Source organism: Engraulis encrasicolus, chromosome 13 (assembly GCF_034702125.1).
Source record: "Engraulis encrasicolus isolate BLACKSEA-1 chromosome 13, IST_EnEncr_1.0, whole genome shotgun sequence".
Taxonomy (NCBI): Eukaryota; Metazoa; Chordata; class Actinopteri; order Clupeiformes; family Engraulidae; genus Engraulis; species Engraulis encrasicolus.
In genome coordinates, this window is record NC_085869.1 from 23,072,077 (window position 1) to 23,092,076 (window position 20,000).

The window sequence follows — 20,000 nt, forward strand, 5'->3', positions numbered from 1 at the left end:
GCTCTCAGAGAGCGCCACTGAAGTTAAAACTTGTTGAAGTGATCACCTGCGCCATTCAACCACACAGTTGGACTACAGAGCAACAGCTTGGTGGAGAACAAGAGAGGAAAGGAGAGAGGAGGATGAGGGAGAGGAGATGAGTCTAATGGAGGAGGAGAAATAAGTTGTTGGTTTATGAGCTTTCAGAGAGCGTCACTGAAGTTAAGTCTTGTTGAAGTGATCACTAGGAAGATGAGCAGTGAATGGCAAGAGCAAATGTCAGAGTGTGACCGTGTTTAATGAGACTCAATCCCGTAAGCCCTCTGATCCTGCTCAAGAAGTGTGTGAGAGCTTTGGGTGGGGTGGGGTGGGGTGGGGGTGAGGAGTAAAGTAGATGAGACATGTCTTAGTGCCATGAAAGGTCGTAGGCTCCTCCCTTGACAGCCATTTGTAGTGTGGCATTTTTAATGCATGATATTTAGCCTAGTAAACTAGCCCCACCCGCCAGCGGACAAAAAAATATTTTTCGCCTGCGACTCGAGTGGGTCTAGCCTCGGACAATGCCCCAATGCCCTGAATCTGGCTGGCCAATCACAACGCAGGACATTTGTTTTGATTTGTTTTGAATCTTTGAATGCAAATCAGACAGGGTTTTCAGGGAGTGACGACAAATCGTTGGCTAATAGGCACAGACACAGTTTGAAAAACAAGGGGTTGTTCCCATCAACAATCTTCCGATGTCTCATTCATCAGGGCCAGACTAAATATTCACACTTAATCTCACATTTAGTCTGGCTTGTCGGGCTACACGATATTACCTCGTATGATGCAAAACTGTAGTTTTGCTCCACTGTTTGGACCATGTTATTGTACTACACTTATTTAGATTTGCGTCATGATGCTGAAGCTGACAAATGTACGTCACCGGTCACCAGTGCAGCGACGAATAAAGATTTTTGTGTCATTTATAGAAGGGATCAATTGCTTTGGTGTGTCTCAAGAGAGGATGGTCCAGAGATAATTGAGTAGACTGGGAGGGTGGAGGGAGATGTCGCTGCTGCTTCTCAGATGTGATGAGCCAGGGGGGAGAGGGCTGGGGGGGCGGGTGGGGAGGTTTCTGGCAGTCAACCTTAGAAACCTTAATCAGCGCTGCTGACGCAGGTGGGCCGGCTGCGCCCCTGTCAAGTGGCCGCTGATGAGGTCGCTTCAGGGTCATCATGTCATCATGTGCCGCCAAGCAAGAGCCTCATTGGCTCCCTGTACACCTCTGTTGCTCTTCAATCATTGCACACAGTAGCAGATTACCTCCAGGTCTACTGGCGGCTGCTATTGTACATAGGAAGAACGATTGTAGTTGATCTCCAGACTTTTTGCGAACTGGCGGAGCCAAAAAGACCTTAGATAAATGGACGTCCCGATGTTAGTCGTTTGTGGTGCAGGTTAGGTAATTTGATTTGGTTTCTTGCTTGCAGCATCTGTAATAGTTTTGCTTGCAGGACAGAAAGAGCAAATCCACAAGATAAATGTGGCTTTTAGCAGTCTAACCTAGTGACCGCCATGAGCCAGGATTATACTACACATTAATCTTCGTCAGGCGTCATCAAAAGGCAAGTAAGCTTTGTGGACGTCAGAGATGCGCAATCCCTTTTCATTCAGGGAAAAATTGTGGAGAGAGATGAGGTAATGTTAGGCATGTTATGATGAGGTAATGCCATGTGAAAGAAAGAAGCTTGAATAAAGGAAAACATATCCACACCACACTGCTTGGATTCCTGTAATATTTATTCGACTGCAACGTCTCAACACCAAGGGTCTTTCTCAGGCAGTGTTGCTGATATTTACATTTATCCTCTCATGGTGGACTTCTAGTTGAAATGGACACAATACTGAGTACACTGGGGATGTGATGCTGAGTCTATTGTAAACCAATACAATCTCTATCTTGTGGAAAACCTATCTGGTCCAGAAACTGTAACAGCATGTCCTGCACCGCCTATTGTGGTTAGTCCTATATGTCCTGCACCGCCTACTGTGGTTAGTCCTATATGTCCTGCACCGCTTACTGTGGTTAGTCCTATATGTCCTGCACCGCCTACTGTGGTTAGTCCTATATGTCCTGCACCGACTACTGTGGTTAGTCCTATATGTCTGCGTTGTTCACAGCAGCTACCTGACATAGTGCTATAAATAGATGTGGTTGTTGGAAACATGTTTTTCCTCTTTGCTGTTTCTTCTATCTAGCAGGTAGAAAGAAAGCTGTCGACATGTAGCCTATTTGTCTGTGTGTGCGTGCGCGTGCGCGTGTGCGCTGTGTGTGTGTGTGTGTGTGCGTGCGCGCGCTCGCGCGTGTGTAAAAGCATGTCTGTTTAAAAGCGTGTGTGTGTTTAAAAATGTGTGTGTTGTGTATTTTTCACATTTGACTTCTATTAGAGGACAGGTTTGCCCTAAAGCAGCTATTGGTTGATTGGTTCCATAAATTTCAATGAGGTTTGTAAAGTAACGTCTGTGGGGGCTTGCCTGTCTCACTAGTTTTGCACCAGCTCCTCTGTTGTTGTTTTCTTCATGTCTGTCATACATGTATTGATCACAGATGTTAAAACGGCAACATTTTCTCAGTTGACAATGACTGCTGCTGGCACTGTTTGTTTGTTTTTTGTTTTTTTGTCTCGGATCACATCAGCAGAACTTCAGAATATGTGCTGAAGAATGGCTCTTACTACTGTAGGAGAACTTCAGAATTTGTGTAGAAGAGAGGGTTTTTGGTGCAGTGGGTTTGGGGTGCTGCTTTCGGGTGTTTCTGTGCGAGTTTGACATTGCACAGATGGCCACTCCAGTATCACCTCCCTCGTTTTTTTTTTTTTTTGTCATGTGCACCAGCAGCACCGCCCTCTTCCATAAGCTCAGGCATTCCAAACAGAGAAGCCACTAGCCACAGCAGTGGGTGAAACAAGACACAGCTGGTTAATTAATCGTGTTTCCTCATGCCAGCACAATGCTGGGGTGCGTTTCTCAAAGCCAAAGTTGCTAACTACATTAGCTACTTTGGTGTTTTCAATGCATTTTCCCATTGGCAACTACCGAAGTTGCTAACAGGCTAACAACTTCCCTTTTGAGAAACTCACCCCTGAACTTGATGGATTTAAAAATGCAGGCACTGCTATAGAAAATAAAGTCAATTGTGCCATTAAATCTTTGGGAGCATTTAACAGTGTTGCAGACTTTTCTTTTCTTTTCAGACTGCTATAGAAAAGGCCAGTGGCACAGTCAGTGGGTCAAAGACGAGACGTGCATTTTTTTTGTTCCGCACTCATTTAACTATCAAAAAAGTCAATTAATGAATTTTGAATGTTATGCTGATAAACAGCATAGCCTGGTGTCTCATTTCAGTAACATTTAAAGAAAAATAAATGTTAATGTATGTGTTAAATAATCTCATAAAGTGCAAAAACGTCATTCAGTGTAATGGTCCGAACTTAAAAATCATTAATACATCCTTGAATAACTATGCAAAATGACGAACAAAATTCTTTTTTCACTCTCTGGGCATAATTCTAGAAGTGTTCTTGTTATTGTATCAAAAGCACGTTTCATTACCATTTTGTTTTGATATTCAAATCATCTGGGGACTTTTGTCCGGATTTTCAATTCCTTGGATATCATTCAGTGTAATAAGATCAACATGGTGCTTTTAAATCATAATAAAAAGTGATAGTCACACACAATATGTGACATCATCAAAAGGAACCCTAGGGACCCCTTAAGTGATGATGCAAAGGGAGAATCTTGTTCTTTAATAGTCAAAAAATCTGTATTTTTATCTCGTGGTAACAGCGTCCACAAAAACAGATGTCATTCAGTGAAATGTCAAAAAACACTTTTATACTCAGATATTCATCCAAACAAGCATATTTTCTAAATAGACATAGTAAACATTGTGGGTCAAAGTCATTTTCTCATGTAGGTGACTAACTGTGTGCTTGTAAAAAGGTGAAAATAAGGTGAAAAGTATTTGGTCGTCCTTCAGTGTAAGAGATGTCATTCAGTGACATGCAGTGTAAGGGCCATTTCATTCAGTGTAATCAGTTCATGGCTGTATATTAAGAATCAAAACGGCAATATAAGTTGCAATATTACTCTAAGATACAATTATATGATGATACTACTTGAAATTATGACTTTTATTGTTATTTCCATTATAACCTTGTTATTGCCATGTAGCATCCATATTACTGGGTAGATTCTGGGATTTTGGAAGTTGTACATGAATTATCAGAACACCCTAAGTCACAATCCCCGAAATATGCAGGTTAACAGACAACATTTTCTTTTTTATTGTTTTAGGCCTAAGTAGTAGCCTACCTCTAAGCTTGTGATCTTGGAAGTTCTTCAAAACACATTTTAATGCCCCAATATTAAGTAAAATAGCAATTATTTGACAACATCTATTTCTGTTGTCACTCATTCAGGACGTTGAGTACTGTAGTATGATGGCAATGAAAAGTAGCTGCTTATATAGGCTTTTTTTGCCAAGGCATCATTCAGTGTAATAGTTGTGGTCATTCAGTGAAATGCACATTTTTATGTGAAAATAAAGTCAAATTCTTACGAAACTTATTTGTTTAGCACAACAAATGCGGGGGCATACAACAAATGAATAATTGTGCATTTTAAACTGATTTTCTCTTCAGTGGAAAAACTTCTTAAAGCCAAATGGGTGAAATGCACTCGGTGAAAGACTACAAACACTGCAAAAACTATTTGCAAATGCCTTTTACTAGAAATTTTAGGTTTGATGAAGACCTTAAATATAGGCCTTTACTATGGTATGTAGCTTATTTCAGTTTTTTAACGTCATCTATATGTTTTCTGCATTATCAACTGTTTAACACCGTATTACACTGAATGACATTTTATGGGTGAAAATGGGGTAAAATGCATGTTCCTTACTATTTTCTGAGCAGAAAATAATAAACTTAATCACTCTACACTCCAATGTACCCAAAAAAGTTGAAGAACGGTGTCAGGGAACAGTTTTATTTTTTGGAGTCCTGAAAACCCTGTTTCGTCTTTGACCCCAGTATTCCTTTGCGTTCTCCAGCATGTGAAATGTCTTGCAATCATCATTGACGGCATCTCTGTGTGTAATGTGCCAACATCCAGCAAGTCTGCTGTGCTGTGCCAACTCTTGTTTTGTGTGACCCCTTTGTTTACATTTGTGTGGACTGTCAAACACTTAAAAATAAATCTGAATGCCATATTTTTCTTTGTTTGAAATCTGCCTCGATCAGCTTTTGTTCTACGGCTGGCACGTCCCCGTAAACGTGACGGACGTTTTCTGCCAATTGCTCTGCTGTCTAGTTAAGGAGGACGCTTTCGAGGGCCACAGCGGATTATTTCGGGCCTGTGAGCCCTTTCTGTCAGAAAACGGTGGGGGCTGGAAGATGTAGTTAAATGTCACTGATGTATGCACCACTTTCACAGACATTGTTTACAGTCAACAGTGTGAACCATTATAGCAGCCACACAGCCTTTGCCTTGTTAACAAGGGCGACTGGAGATACCCTCGTGTACGGTTCACTTCCCAAACACACTGCGGTTTGATTGTCTTTGTCGTTGGCCCATGACCCCTGAAACTGAACCATTGTGTGCGTGTTGTGATGCTTGCATTTGTGCGCAGAAAGGGGGAAAGAAGTGGCGTTAATGCTCCCAGTGTTTGGAAGTTTACACTGAGGGTGATCAAGATGCACCCAAATGGCCAGAGATTAGTTATTTATAGGCATGCATAGGTCACCGGCGGTCATTCCCGGACACAAAGGACCTGATTGTGTGGCCTTCCCCCATTGATCTGCTGGTGTCATTAGTCACCCTGAATTGCATTTGTGAACCTCATGAGTCGTGGCAGAAAGGGGATGCGGTCCCAAGCTGCAAGCTGCACTAAGTTCTGTTATTACTGCCTTATCTATGAAGACAGTAGAGGCGAGGATGGAAAGTGCTTGTAGAATGTTCTGTTTTCAATGTTCCATCATATTTGTATTCCTACGATTGTCAGACTTGTGCACATGCATTACAACTAAACAGATTTGGAAGGAAAATGAAGCAAATAAAAGTTGTATCTGTGGCCCATGCAGGCTTTTGACTGTTCTCCGCTTTTCCATGATTATGGGTTCACTTGTGTCTCAATATATTATAAAATAAAATAATGCTTCAACAATCATAAAGGTAATTTAGAACTGACTCAATTGTATCTTGTTACTGTATCACCTCAGACTCTAAAATGTTTTTCTTTGGGTTATTGTTGCCCTGAACATTGTGCTTGTTTGACATAAGCTGGCAGAGTTGCATGTTTTAAAATGATGGACTGTGCCTTGCCCTGCTTAGGGAGTGAAGGTCCTCTTTCAATGAGGGAGGTTCCTCTTGTAAATATTTGGGAGTAATGGCAGATGCGTCATTTGAACAAGGGTGTGGTCAGAAATGCTCGGAAGAGAGGGGCCGGGATATCTTGTGTGCAATGTTGACATTGCGCTGAGTTTTTATAACTACATCTGCCTCGTCTACTTTTTCCCCTCCCCACTCTCCAGCCAGCCTTTGCCCAGACACTGATTTGTTGCAGTTTAAGGCGCCTTAATTACAGGCCTCAGTTCCGTAGTAATGGCCTATTTTCTGAAGAAACCACAGAGGTTCCTTCCTAAGTGTTTGGAGATGCTGTCTAGCGTTTTATGGATCCCCCCACCCTCATGTCCTTACACTTTTCCCACCAACATTTTTTTTTTTGCTGGCTTTTCCCCTCATTGCATTGCATTTATTAGTCATGAATTTCGTTCAGAGTGCCGTTGCTATTCCAAGCCAGTCTAAAGGTTTCCCTTGTCTTGCTGCTGAAGAAACGTTACGGCCGAGTCAGTCAGCAGCACCACTGCTTCCTTTATAGACTCCCTCCATCTCTTTGATAAAGGCAGGTCTATTCTATTGGCAGAACAGTAAGGTAATATCAGTCACCTCAGCCTAAGAGGCCATTTAGTGAGACAAAATAAGACAAGATGGAAAGAAGTGGACGTGTGTTGACTGGAGTACCTAAAGGAGTGATGCCATCCATGTAGCCAGGCCGCGCTCCCTAGTGACGCAACACCTTCGACGTTGCAACTAGTCAGGTCAAGAGCAATGCAAGTACTTTCTGAGTTCCCGAAAATATGGGAACTCCTTTCACTTTGTCGGGAAGCCAACAACCGTAAGCAAACCAAGGGAGGCGGGTCAACCATGCCGTTTGGGAAATTGTTATGCTCTTGGTCAGACCAAGTCTCGAAGAGATTTGATTGTTGATGATAGTCAGGCTGCCATCCATGACGTCCCCTTCTCTACATCACTCTGGGCCTCACTCAGCTTGGCCTCAGGGTTCAATGGGGCTAAATGGTTGGAGCATGTGACCACCAGAACGAATGCCTCTGCTCCTTTTAGACATGGGGCTTCTGGAGGCTCTGCTGTCTCCCTGCCCTATCCCCTCACCCATCCCACCCCACCCATCCACCCCTCCATCCCTCAACTCTGTTTTGCTCTGGCACCCCTTTTATTTCTCGCTCGCTATGAAAATCAAAAAGGGAGATAAAGAGACTCTTCATTTCCCCCGGGGTTGAGAGTTTTTTTGTTGTTGCTTGTTTTGTATGGGCTGTAGTAAACAAACAAGCCTTTTCTATCGGTGAGTGTGATGTTGGAGCACGCAAGGAAGCGTGCTGATTTTAATTGTAATTAGAGGGTGGAAATTGGTGGGGGGATTCGTGCCAGCGGGATAAGCTCTGTCACTCGGGCCGCTCGGGCATTTGTGTGCACGGTGAAGTCTTTGACGGCTTTTGGATGGAGCTGATGATCTCTGGGCTCACACCACACCGCCCTTCTGTGGAAACGCACCAACAACAAAAAAGAGCATGGAGAAAAAGTCGTAACTAAGCTTTGAATGGGGGCGATTTTGGAGTTGTGGTCAGAGGACAAAGCACCCACTTGTAACCGGTTCTCAAAGCCAGTAGATGGATGCTGCTGACGGGGGCCATCCATCCGTTTGCGTCAGTACGCCATATATGATTGCGCGTGTGTGTGTGTGTGCGTGTGTGTATGGTGTTTGAGTGTATGCGGCCATTCACAGCACTGCTTTTCAGGCCCCGCTGATGAGTATTGACCTTCAATTGAAGCCTCTCAACTTGGCTCATTGTTTCCCTGCTGAATTTGTTCGTAATTACCGCTACCAAGGTTTTTTTTTCATGTAGAGAATGGTGTGGTTTGCACTTCATGGGCAGGCAGTGTAATTGCCAGAACAGTGTGTCAATCCCCTCCGCCTTCCTTCTCTTTCCAACATCAATGCATTTACATCGACATTCACATAGGTACACCCACTTCAAATCGAGCGTTTCACCATCCTGTAAATGGTTCAGCAATAAAAGAAAAAAAAGCTACAGAAGCTTCCCCACATCACATGCAACATTCAAACTTGATATTAGAAATGTACAGGATCCAGGATCCGGTTCCGGATCCGGCAGGATAATAGGGTTTTCAGCAGTGGATTTGGTATCCGGCAGTTACCTAAAAATCAGGATCTGGGGCATCTCTACTCTTTACGCCGTTGAAGGCAGTGTGGCAGTAAGCCAATGAGTCTTACAAATAGTTTGCGCCAACATAATAAAAAGGGCCCACGTGTGCGAGTTGCTATGTGTTTCAACCCTTTCGTAGGATCCGGTATCCGGTTCCGGATCCAGCAGGATCTTAAGCAGTGGATCCGGTATCCGGCAGGATCCTAAAAATCAGGATCCGGTGCATCTCTACTTGATATAAAGTTACACTGCAATGCATAGGGCAAGAAGGGGGAGAAGAAGACACTCTCCAGTTTTAAAATAAGACCCTCTTGATCCCATAATTACATGCGGGAGGTCTACCATACCCAGTAACCCTGTGGAATCATAACGCCAGTACCTGTCAAGAGCTGGCTGCCTAATTGCTGGTTTGAGTTCTGTTACCAGCAAGAAGAGCTTCCATTTCGGGGAGCTCACATATAATTAAAACATGTCTGCAATAGAAAGTAATAGGTATGTCCCTCGTCATATAACCCCTTGTGACAGTGCTATTATTATTATTGCATTTCCCTTCTTGTTACTGTAGGGATTGGGAGTCGAGAGATTGTCCATGTGAAGATGAAGATCAGCACTTTATTGCCTTATACACAAAGTGTGTGTGCGTTGGTGCGTGCGTGCGTGCGTGCATCCATCCGTTAAAATATATAATGGGTTAATGTCTGGCTGCTCTAAATATGCTGTCAAGACACGGCTCAGTCAGGTAGAGTCAAGACCTTGCACAGGGAGTGACTCATAACGATGAGTCATGCTTTTTGAATTTTGGTACGCCCTTTTCTTCCAGCATACACTGAAGATTAATTCTCTAATTGTCATTGTTTGTTCCAGTCGCGAGTCTTAATTTAGCACACGTTTTGAGTCGGCCTGCCTGCTGTGCTCTTGATTCTGTCAAATGGAGCGAGTGTGCTCTCTGGTCTCCACAGACTTAAAGGGTCTGTGGTAATTAAGACCTAGCTCGCTCCTCTTGTCTGGGCTGGCGATGAATCAGAACGCAGTAAGACACCACAGACCTTTCCCACAGGAACCCTTTCTCTCTGAGATATAGGATGAAGAGGCCAGGGCAGGATTAATCAAATATAGCCCAACAGTAGAGCAGACTACTAGGGTGAGCTTCAACTTATCTGGTAGCGCAGGGGTTCCCAACCTTTTTCAACTGGCCCACTTGAAATTGTGAAAAATGTTCGGGGCCCACCTCTGACCCAATTAAGAATAAAACTCAAAACAACACACACCAAAATATGATTATTATTTTTGGAAAATGATTTCAAGGCCCACTTGGAATACCTTCAGGGCCCACCAGTGGGCCCCGGCCCATAGGTTGGGAATCACTGTGGTATCGGATATGTGCTGCTGTGGCATTGGAGGTTCTCTTCCACATAGATGGCGCCGGTGATTGCAGAGATGAGTTTGCGCTTCCTAAATCCTCTACCTCCATTTCCTACCAGTGAAGGGGGGGGGGGTGTCTTGTGCCTCTCTGCCATCCTGCACTTCCCTGTTGGTGGTGCCGCTCAAAAAATGAAATGAAACTGCACGGTGGGAAAAAAAAAGCGTTATTGCAGCCTTGTTGTTTTAGTGCAATCAGGTCGTCAGAGGAACGGGAGAATTGCTTGTATGACAGGAAGTGAAAGTCACAAATCGTGTCGCACACCCTCGAACCCCCCGACCCCCCCCCAGGGTAGGTTACCATGGCTGCAAGCGAGGGCATGGCCTGCAACAGGAAGTGCTGAAATGGGGAATGGGGGAATGGGGTGATGGGGGAGGGGGGGTGCTTACCTTTCCATCCTGAATTGCTTCTGTTTGCCCATCCACTGGACCCTTTTCACCTTCATCAGAAGGCTTCCCATCGAGCAGGGAAAGGAAGCGTGGGAACTGTTAAACAAGGCAAACATGTTATCGTTATGATGACTGAGTCAGGTTCATCCTTCCTGCTGCTGGAAATGACTGCCCTGGATAAATTCAGATTGAGTGGCTCCCCCCCCCCCCCTTCACTGCAGGTAGGTAGGTAGGGGGTAGGGTCAGTCCACTAGTTCATTATGCAGTGCCACAGGAGGTTTCAGGTTTCAGGTTTATTTATTTAAAAAGGGACAGCATATATTACCAGCATTTAAAAAAAATGCTAAATACACAAGATTATAGCCATGAGGCTAATTTCCATCTTTTGTCCCTTGACAGGTTTGATGTTCCTTAAAAAAAAACAAGGTTAAAACAAAACTAAAAATACACAGTTATAGTACACAGTTGTAAAATTATAGCCAAAGATATGTCAAACAGTTTAAAAAATAAATAATACAAAATGCAGTTACAAGATAAAATACCCAAATAAGTTAGAAGAGCAGCTGCCAGTAGTAGCCTAACTATGGGAAATTATGTTGACAGCATTGATAATCTAATAACCACTGTTTTAACTGTTTGCTGAATGAGTGTACTGTTGGCAGTGCTTTAATTTGAGTGGGAATTGTGTTCCAGGTGTGAGGGAATGGGATACTGCGAACAGGGAAGCCGACAAAGGGGGAACAAAGGGGTTGGCTGTCCTGGGGGCTGTCCCGGGGGGCCCATAATTGGGTCCATGTATTCGGTGACTCTTTCAGGTGACTCTGCCCATAATTGGGTCCATGTATTGGGTGGGGGGCCCTTTCAGGTGACTCTGTCCTGGACCCAGTCAAAGCTGTCAGCGGCCCCGACTACGGAGATGATGCAACCATGCAAACCCCTTGATGAATTGTCTCGTGTCAGGAGCTGTCATGGGGTGCATTGCAATATGCACACTACCGTCCTCCACTTGTGGCCTCGCCCCGCCTCCTGGCCCTGCCTCCGTGGAGAAAACAATTAAGTTTTAAAGAGCTTTTGCGAGATATTGAAATACTATGCTGTTATCAGTGATGCCATCACAACGTATTACTTCCTAGTACAAGGCCACATGCACAAGTGGAGGACGCAAGTCTGCATGTTGGAATGCAGCCATAGAGACTAGTTCTGTGTAATCTCCCTTTGGTGGCATCAATCTCAGATGCTGGAAAGACGATTAACATCAGATGGCAAAACTAAGCCCTTTGGTCCATCAAGCAGTCTTGGCCTCGCAGCCTCTCCTGCTAGTCTTTCAGCGAGCATGAATAGGACAAATGCAAACAAGCGAAGAGTTGTTTGTGTCTGTTGTTGTTTTAGTCGTGCCTTTTGTCACAGCCCCTCCCTGCAATTGTTGGCCGATTTGTTTGGTGAATGACCTCATCGGTAAACTGTTTTCATGGTCACATAAAATGCTCCAGGTCATGGGGGAGGGAGCAGTAACTTATTTAGCCTGCTTCGTCGAAGTGCAAGACAACCTGTTAAACAAGGCCGATGTGAACGATCTTTTCAAAACATGATGCAATCTTTTTTATAAAGCATTTGTTAAAGGGACAAGAAAATCTCCCCTTCTCAATTTCAATTCCACTATTCTGGGCAATTGCACCTGTGGAATGAATGGGCCATTGTTGTCTGGTGAAAGGTGAGTAAGGGCTAAAGGTGGCGATGCTCTGGGCAGGTGCTTTGTGCCATGTTGCTGAACCACATTACTCACAAATGCTGTTTCAAGATTCAACATTTTCCTTTATTCGTCCAGAGGTAAATTTGTTTTGGACATACATGCCATAGCTGCCTCAAAACACTCAACACAACGGCAAAAAATCCGGAAACATACAGATATTAAAGGGACACCGTGTGAGATTTTTAGTTGTTTATTTCCAGAATTCATGCTGCCCATTCACTAATGGTACCTTTTACATGAATACTTATCACCACCATCAAATTATAAGTATTCATTATGACTGGAAAAATTGCACTTTTCATACATGAAAAGGTGGATCTTCTCCATGGTCCGCCATTTTGAATTTCCAAAAATAGCCATTTTTAGTTGCAAAAATGACTCTACTTGGACCATACTAGAATATATTTGTTTACTTAATAAACTTTCATGAAAAGATCAAATTGGGCAATAGGCAGCCCAGTTTCAATGAGCAGCATAGTTGCAGTACCTTGTTTGACCATTTCCTGCACAGTGTCCCTTTAAGTGCCATCATACACATGCATAAAGTGCTTACTTGAAGTGCATACCTAATACAGCCTCTACATGGCATCATTACATGGATGGTAGTTTGAGATTTATTACACTGATCTATTACAGCAGTTTTATTTGGAAAGCCCAAATCAATGTCTCTCAACCTGGGGTATGTGTAGCACGAGGGGTACCAAAGCAGACTGCAATGGTAGGTGGAATAATGTGATGACACAAGTATGGAACCACGGTCACATTGGTATAGAGCAGTGGTTCTCAACCTTTTTTGAAGAAACGCCCCCATGGCCTTATCACAAGCCTCACAACGCCCCCTTGACCTCATCATAAGCCTGCCAACGCCCCCTTTAGTATTGAAAAATAATTAGACTAATGCCCCCTAATGGGAACTAAGACCTGCCCCCACTCAGCTGTATCCTTCTCAATGCCCACAAGGGCTCCTTAACGCACCCTGAGGGGCTGTAGGGCCCCGTTGAGAAACACTAGTGTAGAGGAAGAGGCTTAGCGCATGAGGGAATTGGGGTGACAAAAAGGCATAGGGGGTATGAAGACAAGGAAGGTTGGGGAAACTTTGGCGCAGATTATCAGCAGGCAAAATTATATGTCATGATAGGTCAGTTTGGCTCAAAAAGTTCAAGAAATTCATGATCTGAAACTCTGGGACTCAACTTTGCAAAGGACTTTACACAACAGCTTTAGCAAGGACGATCACAAAGCTTATATCTGTCAGCATCAGCACTGTGGCGAAGCTGACTTTTCCTAACTTATGTTAGAAGATTGGAGCAGGATCCCTTTTTAAATGCTATGTTTAGGTAGGCGGAGATTGTCATTGACTAATGTGGTTGCCCCTGAATCCCACTGGTCACAAATTATGTACCATGCATGCAAAAAAACCGTTCTCCAAGCATATTAGAAGGAGAGTGTAATGCATTAATCCACCCACACAAATCATTACTGGTTTGTTTATGAGGTCTGATGGTGTAAAAGGGAGCGGGAGGGAATAGCAATGGAAATTAACACCGCTTCACAAATACAACTTGGACGCAGAATGCGTGGATCATCCGCATTGTTTTCCGTATGTGTCTGGACATGCAATGGGGAGACGTTGTGCTGTGAACATCGCCACTCCCTTAGCCTGTAGAGATGGCTGAAACTTAGGGAGAAGGATAGAGGACAACCTTTGGTACAAGTCTCACTGAGATGGAATATCTAAATCTCCAACCGTAACGTCCCTGCGCCTGCACCCCCCTATTCCTCCTGCTGTGGTTTTTCCTCTCCCATGTCACCCTCATTCTTTCTGTCTGTTGAAAAGGGGGTCCCACCCTCTGTAATACCATGACCTAGAGTTGCCTGCCAAGAGAGAAGGAAGGGGAGAGAGAGGGAGAGAGAGAAAAAAAAGTTGTTACGCAAAAGACTGAGAGGGAGGAAAAAAGAAAATCTGGGAAGGTACAGTATTGACGTCAGAGAGGACCCACAAGTAAGAAATTCTTGGCTAATTAGTCGGAATGTGCTGGCTTATTGTGGAGCAGTTCAGCTCAGATGCCCTTCCAAATACGTCTCTTTTGTTTTTTCTGCGAAGTAAAGGGCCAGCAGGCTCACTTTACCCCCGTGTGGAGGTGGTTTTGGTGTGCGTTTTTTGCGTCCAGGTCTAATGGCAGTACATTTTTTGCAGATTTTCACAGTGAAGCACTCCAGCAACTTCCCCAACTCCAGCAGCCTAGCTTTTTTTCCCCCTCCAGAAGCAAGAAGCAAGAGCGTGACTTCTTATTGCATCTCCTGTGTTCGCCTTTTTTTATTATTTTTTTAAAAGTGAACAAGCATGCCTATCATTCCTCCCCCACGGTCTTCGTCAGGCCCTCTGCACTTAAGCTTCTGTTTTGGATGCTCTCTGATGGTGCTCTGCCGTTCAGCCTGTAAGAATGATGTCAGTCTTGCACATTTGGAGACTTTGTCGTGCTGAAGAGGCCACAGCAAGACGGCACTTAAGCCTCGAGTCACAGTGAACTATGCACAGCTTCGGATAACAATCACACCGAGATGGGAGTGATTATTTTCTTCTGTGCGTTGCACTCGAATCCACCGCACTTGAGAGCTGCAAGCAACCACTTGCACAACAACTTTTTAAACTGTTTGTACCTTTCCAACAACGGCAAAGTAAATTAAAAAGTGAAACGGAACTCTTGAAAGTTTGCTCGGGAACAGCAGGGCAGGCTGGCGAAGCGGATCTGTGCCACGGTGAGAGATGGAAAGCCTTGTGCAATCCTCTCAGGACCCACTCCTCCTCCTCTTCCTCCTCCTCCTTCTTCCCCTCCTCCTCTTCCTACTACTGTCTGTGTCGAAGGCACAGGATACATGTGAAAGCAAAGCTATATCGGGAAGTAGGGGAGCATCTTTTAATGAGTTAATTTTAGGGCCGACACTCCACCCGGAGTTGAAGGTGGTGTGTCGGGGAGAGAAGGGGGGCAGCTTTCTAAAGAAAGCTCTCGGAATCCAGAGGGATTTGCACAAGGTTTTCTGTTGCTGAATGTGAGGAATGTCTTTGAAGTCTTTCCTGTATGCGTTTCATTAGCAGGACATGAGCAGGGGATCCCCAGCGGAGAGGAGGAGAGCCAGGGAGTCTCCATCCCCCTCTCTGTCTTTCTCTTTCTCGGTCTCTGTCTTTCTTTACTCTCACTTCTCACTCTTACTCTTACTCTTACTCTTACTCTTACTCTTAAGCTAGATTTATGCTTCGCTCGCATAGAATCTGCGTCCGTCCGTTTTCTGTCTATGCGAGTCCACGCCCCCCTCTCAGAGGCTCTGCGCCCGTCGTCTAGCGCCTCGAAAAAATTCTAACTATCCGTCGGACGGACGCGGAGTACGCAGACAAAAAGGCACTATGATTGGTCGTCTCGCTACTTCCTTGTTCTGTTCTTGTGGCAGCGCAATGCCAGTAGTTTGCGAGAGCAGAGCTGTATTCTGTTAAAAACTTTATTAATGCCTTGTGTGTAAATGTGTGTAAATACACGAAGCTAAGCTAAGTAACAAACAATGCATCAGTTGAACACTCGTGGCACAATGCCTGCGGTTTTACTACCGTTCCTCCACCGAATGTAAACACACATCGGCAGAATCAACTGTCTTTACATGCTTGCATTTTCTGCTCGTGAAAACAGACTGGGTATGTCAAATAATGATACCACTGCATTGCCTTTGCAATTTGTGTGAAAATACCTAGCTAACCGGGATAGAAAGCAACATTGCTTAATAATGACCGCAGTGCTTAGGCCTACAATGTAGTGAAAGTAGCCTAATCGCGCAATTTCAAATGTGGCTGGCAACGAGACATCGGACCTCGCAGAGCTCGCAGATGCATGAATACAAAATTGGTTCGTGGCCACTCCCACGCGACTTTTCACGCTCGCAGTTGCTGAAGTCTAATCTGACCTTGACTCTTACTCTTACTCTTACTCTCACTCACACTCTCTCTCTTTCTCTCTCTCTCTCTCTCTCTCTCTCTCTCTCTCTCTCTCTCTCTCTCTCTTGCTTTCTTTCTTTCTCCATCTCTCTGTGTCCCCCCTTTCCTCTCTCCCACTTACATCCATCACTCATCTGTGTCTTTCCTGTTTGGTCTTTCTCTGTGTCTCCCCACTCACTGTGTGTACTGTATTTTTTTTCCACGTTTGACCCACATGGGCTTCTGTTGATGTGGGCAAAACCAAACCTCAGCAAAGAGAAGAGGAGAAATTATAGTGTAGAGGAAAATTTTAAGTAGCATGTAGGTTGGAGAAAAAAACTGCAGTGTTTGCGCAGCGGTGTGATCATGTGGGTCAGTGTTGTGAAGCTGCACGTTCGCACCTTGCTTGCCCTGGGTTTCCTCGCGAGTGGTGACCCTGGCTGTCAAGGCTGCGCTCATTTCTTTTTTTTTGTGAAGATATTTTTTGGTCTTTTTTACTTCAGTTTATTTATGATAGTATAGTGAAGATGGTGACAGGAAGCAAGCGGGGAGAGAGAGATGGGGAAGGGCTGGCAAAGGACCCCCGGGAATCGAACCCTCCATGTCTCCCAAACTGTATGTTTAAGCAACACCTTAAGACACATCTCTTCCGGGAGGCTTATGGCTGCTAGTTCCACAAGCACTTTCACTTGCATGCATTCACACACACGCTCAAGCACTGACGCGCACACACTCTCACTTTCCTACATGATACTCTGTGAAGCGACTTTGGGTGTTTTGAAAGGCGCTATTTAAAACGAAAGTATTATTATTATTATTATTATTATTATTATTATTATTATTATTATGAGCAGTGGATTGTCTTTTTTGTGGGCTAGTTTGGTGATGGCCCACACCTCCAGTGGCCCAAACAAACAAACAAAGTAGGCAATAGGGCAGTGAACGACCCCCAGGTTTGTTCTGTTCCAGAGACGCGTTCTCCTTGCCCCCTTTTTTTCCCCTCTTTGTTTGTGGGTATAATGAGCCACCCTGAACTGTCCTCCTCCAATGCCCCACCCCACCCCACTAGCCTCCCGTTCTCCCCTCCCCCATCCCTAAGTATGGCATCTGCATCCCCAGGCAGTGTGGCATGGTGTGCCATCATGGCCGAGGCTTGTTTGTGTGCTGCCGCTTCGCTGGGCACATGTGCTATTCTTAGAAGATCTGGGGCGTGAATACCCCCTACAACTACCCCCCCTCCCCCCTCTCCTCAGCACCTGGGGCCACGTCCACTTAGGGAGGAGCGTGGTGTGGGCTTCGGCCAATGGTGCGCCGGCTTTGTGCAGACTCCGCCAGACGTCTCGGCCCCACAGGCACAGAGCAGCCCTGGCCTCCTTTGTGTTGTATGCCAGGGATGGGATGTAGGGTGGGATGGGGCGAATGAGGGTGGGGTGGGGTGATGTGGGGTAGGGTGGGCTGCTGCGTGTGCGTGACTGTATATTGCATGTGTTACTCTCCCATCCTACATTTACCCCCACTGTCGTCACATTGTCTTTTGTCTTTGTCCTTTTGCACAACTATATCATTGTAATTTTTGTATTTTCCTGAGCTGAGGTCCCTGCTGGTGAGAAACATTATTTCCTCTGCCAAGGAGGTTACGTTTTCGGTTGCGTTGGTTTGTCTGTTTGTTTTGTCTGTCAGCAGGATAACTCAAAAAGTTATGAGCGGACAATTTTGTGGAGTTGTTGGAAATGACAAAAAGAACGATCCGATTCCAGATTAAAAAAAAAAAAAAAGATTCTTCACTATTGTGGGATAGGGCGAATTTTGACTTCCAGTTTCTAACTCCACAAAGACAAATGTAATTTGTAAGATTTGCAAGATGTCATATTTCATGTGACGCTGCATAATATTAAAATGATAACGGGGGCTGGATAAGACGGCCTCAAGGGCCATAAACTTTTTTCGGGTTTCAGTAAACGCACACCGTTTGAGGTGCGTACGACAGACAATTGGACTCTTGTCTCAATTGGACTCTTGACTCTTGTGGACTCCACAATTGGACAGAACTTCATGCAGTTACATATAATAAGACCAACGTTTCGACTTACGCCTTCATCAGGGTCATCTGAGGCGTAAGCCGAAACGTTAACCTCGAGACAACTTCCCCACCTCTAGACTAGCAGGACATGAGCCAGGCCACTTTAGAACCTCTCTGCTGCTGTCACTGTAACTATACATAGGTTTTTGTTCACAGACATTGGTGTTGTGAGGAGGGGAAAGATGCTAAGCAGCCAACCACGTGAGCTCATTTTTTCACAGACGGCAGTTTCCAACAATCAGAGGTTGTACAGTGCGCAGCCAGGGTCGCGCAGTCAGGGATTGTTTGCAAACGGTAAACCCATGTGTGGGAACAGGAGTGTCAGCAGCAGTCGGAGGCTGAGTGACGTGGGGTTGGTCAACAGCATTAATTACGGTGATGACATGGACATAGGGCCCCGGACGCCTTTTAATCGGAGGTGGGGGGTGGGGGGGTGGACTGGATGCGTAATTAACGACCAGATGGCGCTCTCGTTTCCTCCGAGATGTTGAGAGATTGGCAAACGTGTCCGTGAGATGTATTGACACAATGTTGAGCCTGTGGATGACGCGCAATACAAAGAGCAGGGCCGGATTAAGACACAGGCTAGATATGGCTACAGCCTAGGGGCCCCCACCTGCCAGGGGGCCCCCACAATATGGCTGCAGGCTAGGAGTCCCCATCTTCCAGGGAGGCCTACATATGTAACCAGGACCTTAAAAAAATGCCTCCTCTTGATTGAAAGCTGTTGATGTTTCATTTCAGATTGGGGAGGTTTTTTTTTAATGTTCAAACACAGATGCCAATATTGTGGCCAAATTATTCCTGTTGGTGTCTGTCCTCAGGTCACCTACCTGTTGCACAATCACACTGATATAGATTGGATCATGAGACTGTTTGCTGTAGTTGCCATTGGATCTCTGCACCATGTTATTAAGCGCTAATCATCTCGTAATGATTAATTGATTGAAAATTGCAGGGACAATACCCACTGTCTGCCATTGTGAAATAACAAGGACGGGAGATAGATAGATAGATAGGGCATGTGTTTGCGTGCCATGAATTGTATGTATAGGGATAAAGTTGATGCTTAATAAGCAAGCTGTGAGTCAGCAGGCTTTATACACGTATGCACACTCGTAGTCACACACACACACACACACTCTCTCTCTCTCACACACACGCACACACACACACGCGCGCGCACACACACGCACACACACGCACACACACGCACACACACGCACACACATTCACAGACACGCACACAGACACGCACACAAACAAAGAGACAGAGTGAAATGCTCACAGGCACAGCACAAACACAGAGGTGTACGGTACCTGCCTACTGATAACATGGAGCCACATTGATTTCTCTGACTCTGACATCACCTCACTGAAGCAGATCAGTGGTGGCTGCACCTGGTGCCAGAAGGGCTTGGCTGGGCTGGGCTGGTCGGATGGTTGTGTTGTGTTGTGTTGTGTTGTGTTGTGTTGTGTTGTGTTGTGTTGTGTTGTGTTGTGTTGTGTTGTGTTGTGTTGTGTTGTGTTGTGTTGTGTTGTGTTGTGTTGTGTTGTGTGTGTTTGAGTGTGCGGTCGTGTTGAGTGTGTGTGTTTGTGTTGAGTGTGTGTGTATGTCTTGTGTGTTTTTGTATCGTGTGTGTGTGTTGTGTGAGTGTGTTTTGTGTGTTGTGTGTGTGTGTTGTGTGAGTGTGTTTTGTGTGTTGTGTGTGTGTGTTGTCGTGTGTGCTGTGTGTTGTGTGTTTGTGTTGAGTGTGCTTGTGTGTGGTTTCCCACTGGGCGTGTAGAATGGCACGTCATTGTCATCTTCACCTAGAAGGCCGACTGTGAGGGCTAGCAGGAAGGCTTCGA

The 20,000-nt window shown here is 45.0% G+C and overlaps 1 protein-coding gene and 1 long non-coding RNA gene across 4 annotated transcripts in view; both read left to right on the forward strand.

Annotated features, from left to right (window-relative positions):
- hdac4 (histone deacetylase 4) overlaps nucleotides 1–20,000 on the forward strand; it is a 285,327-nt gene that overhangs the window by 45,990 nt on the left and 219,337 nt on the right. The gene's annotated exons all lie outside the window — the stretch shown is intronic.
- Nucleotides 5,061–14,423, forward strand: LOC134460874 (uncharacterized). Its single transcript, XR_010037179.1, has 2 exons — nucleotides 5,061–10,635; nucleotides 11,059–14,423. It is a non-coding gene; the product is annotated as an uncharacterized LOC134460874 (long non-coding RNA).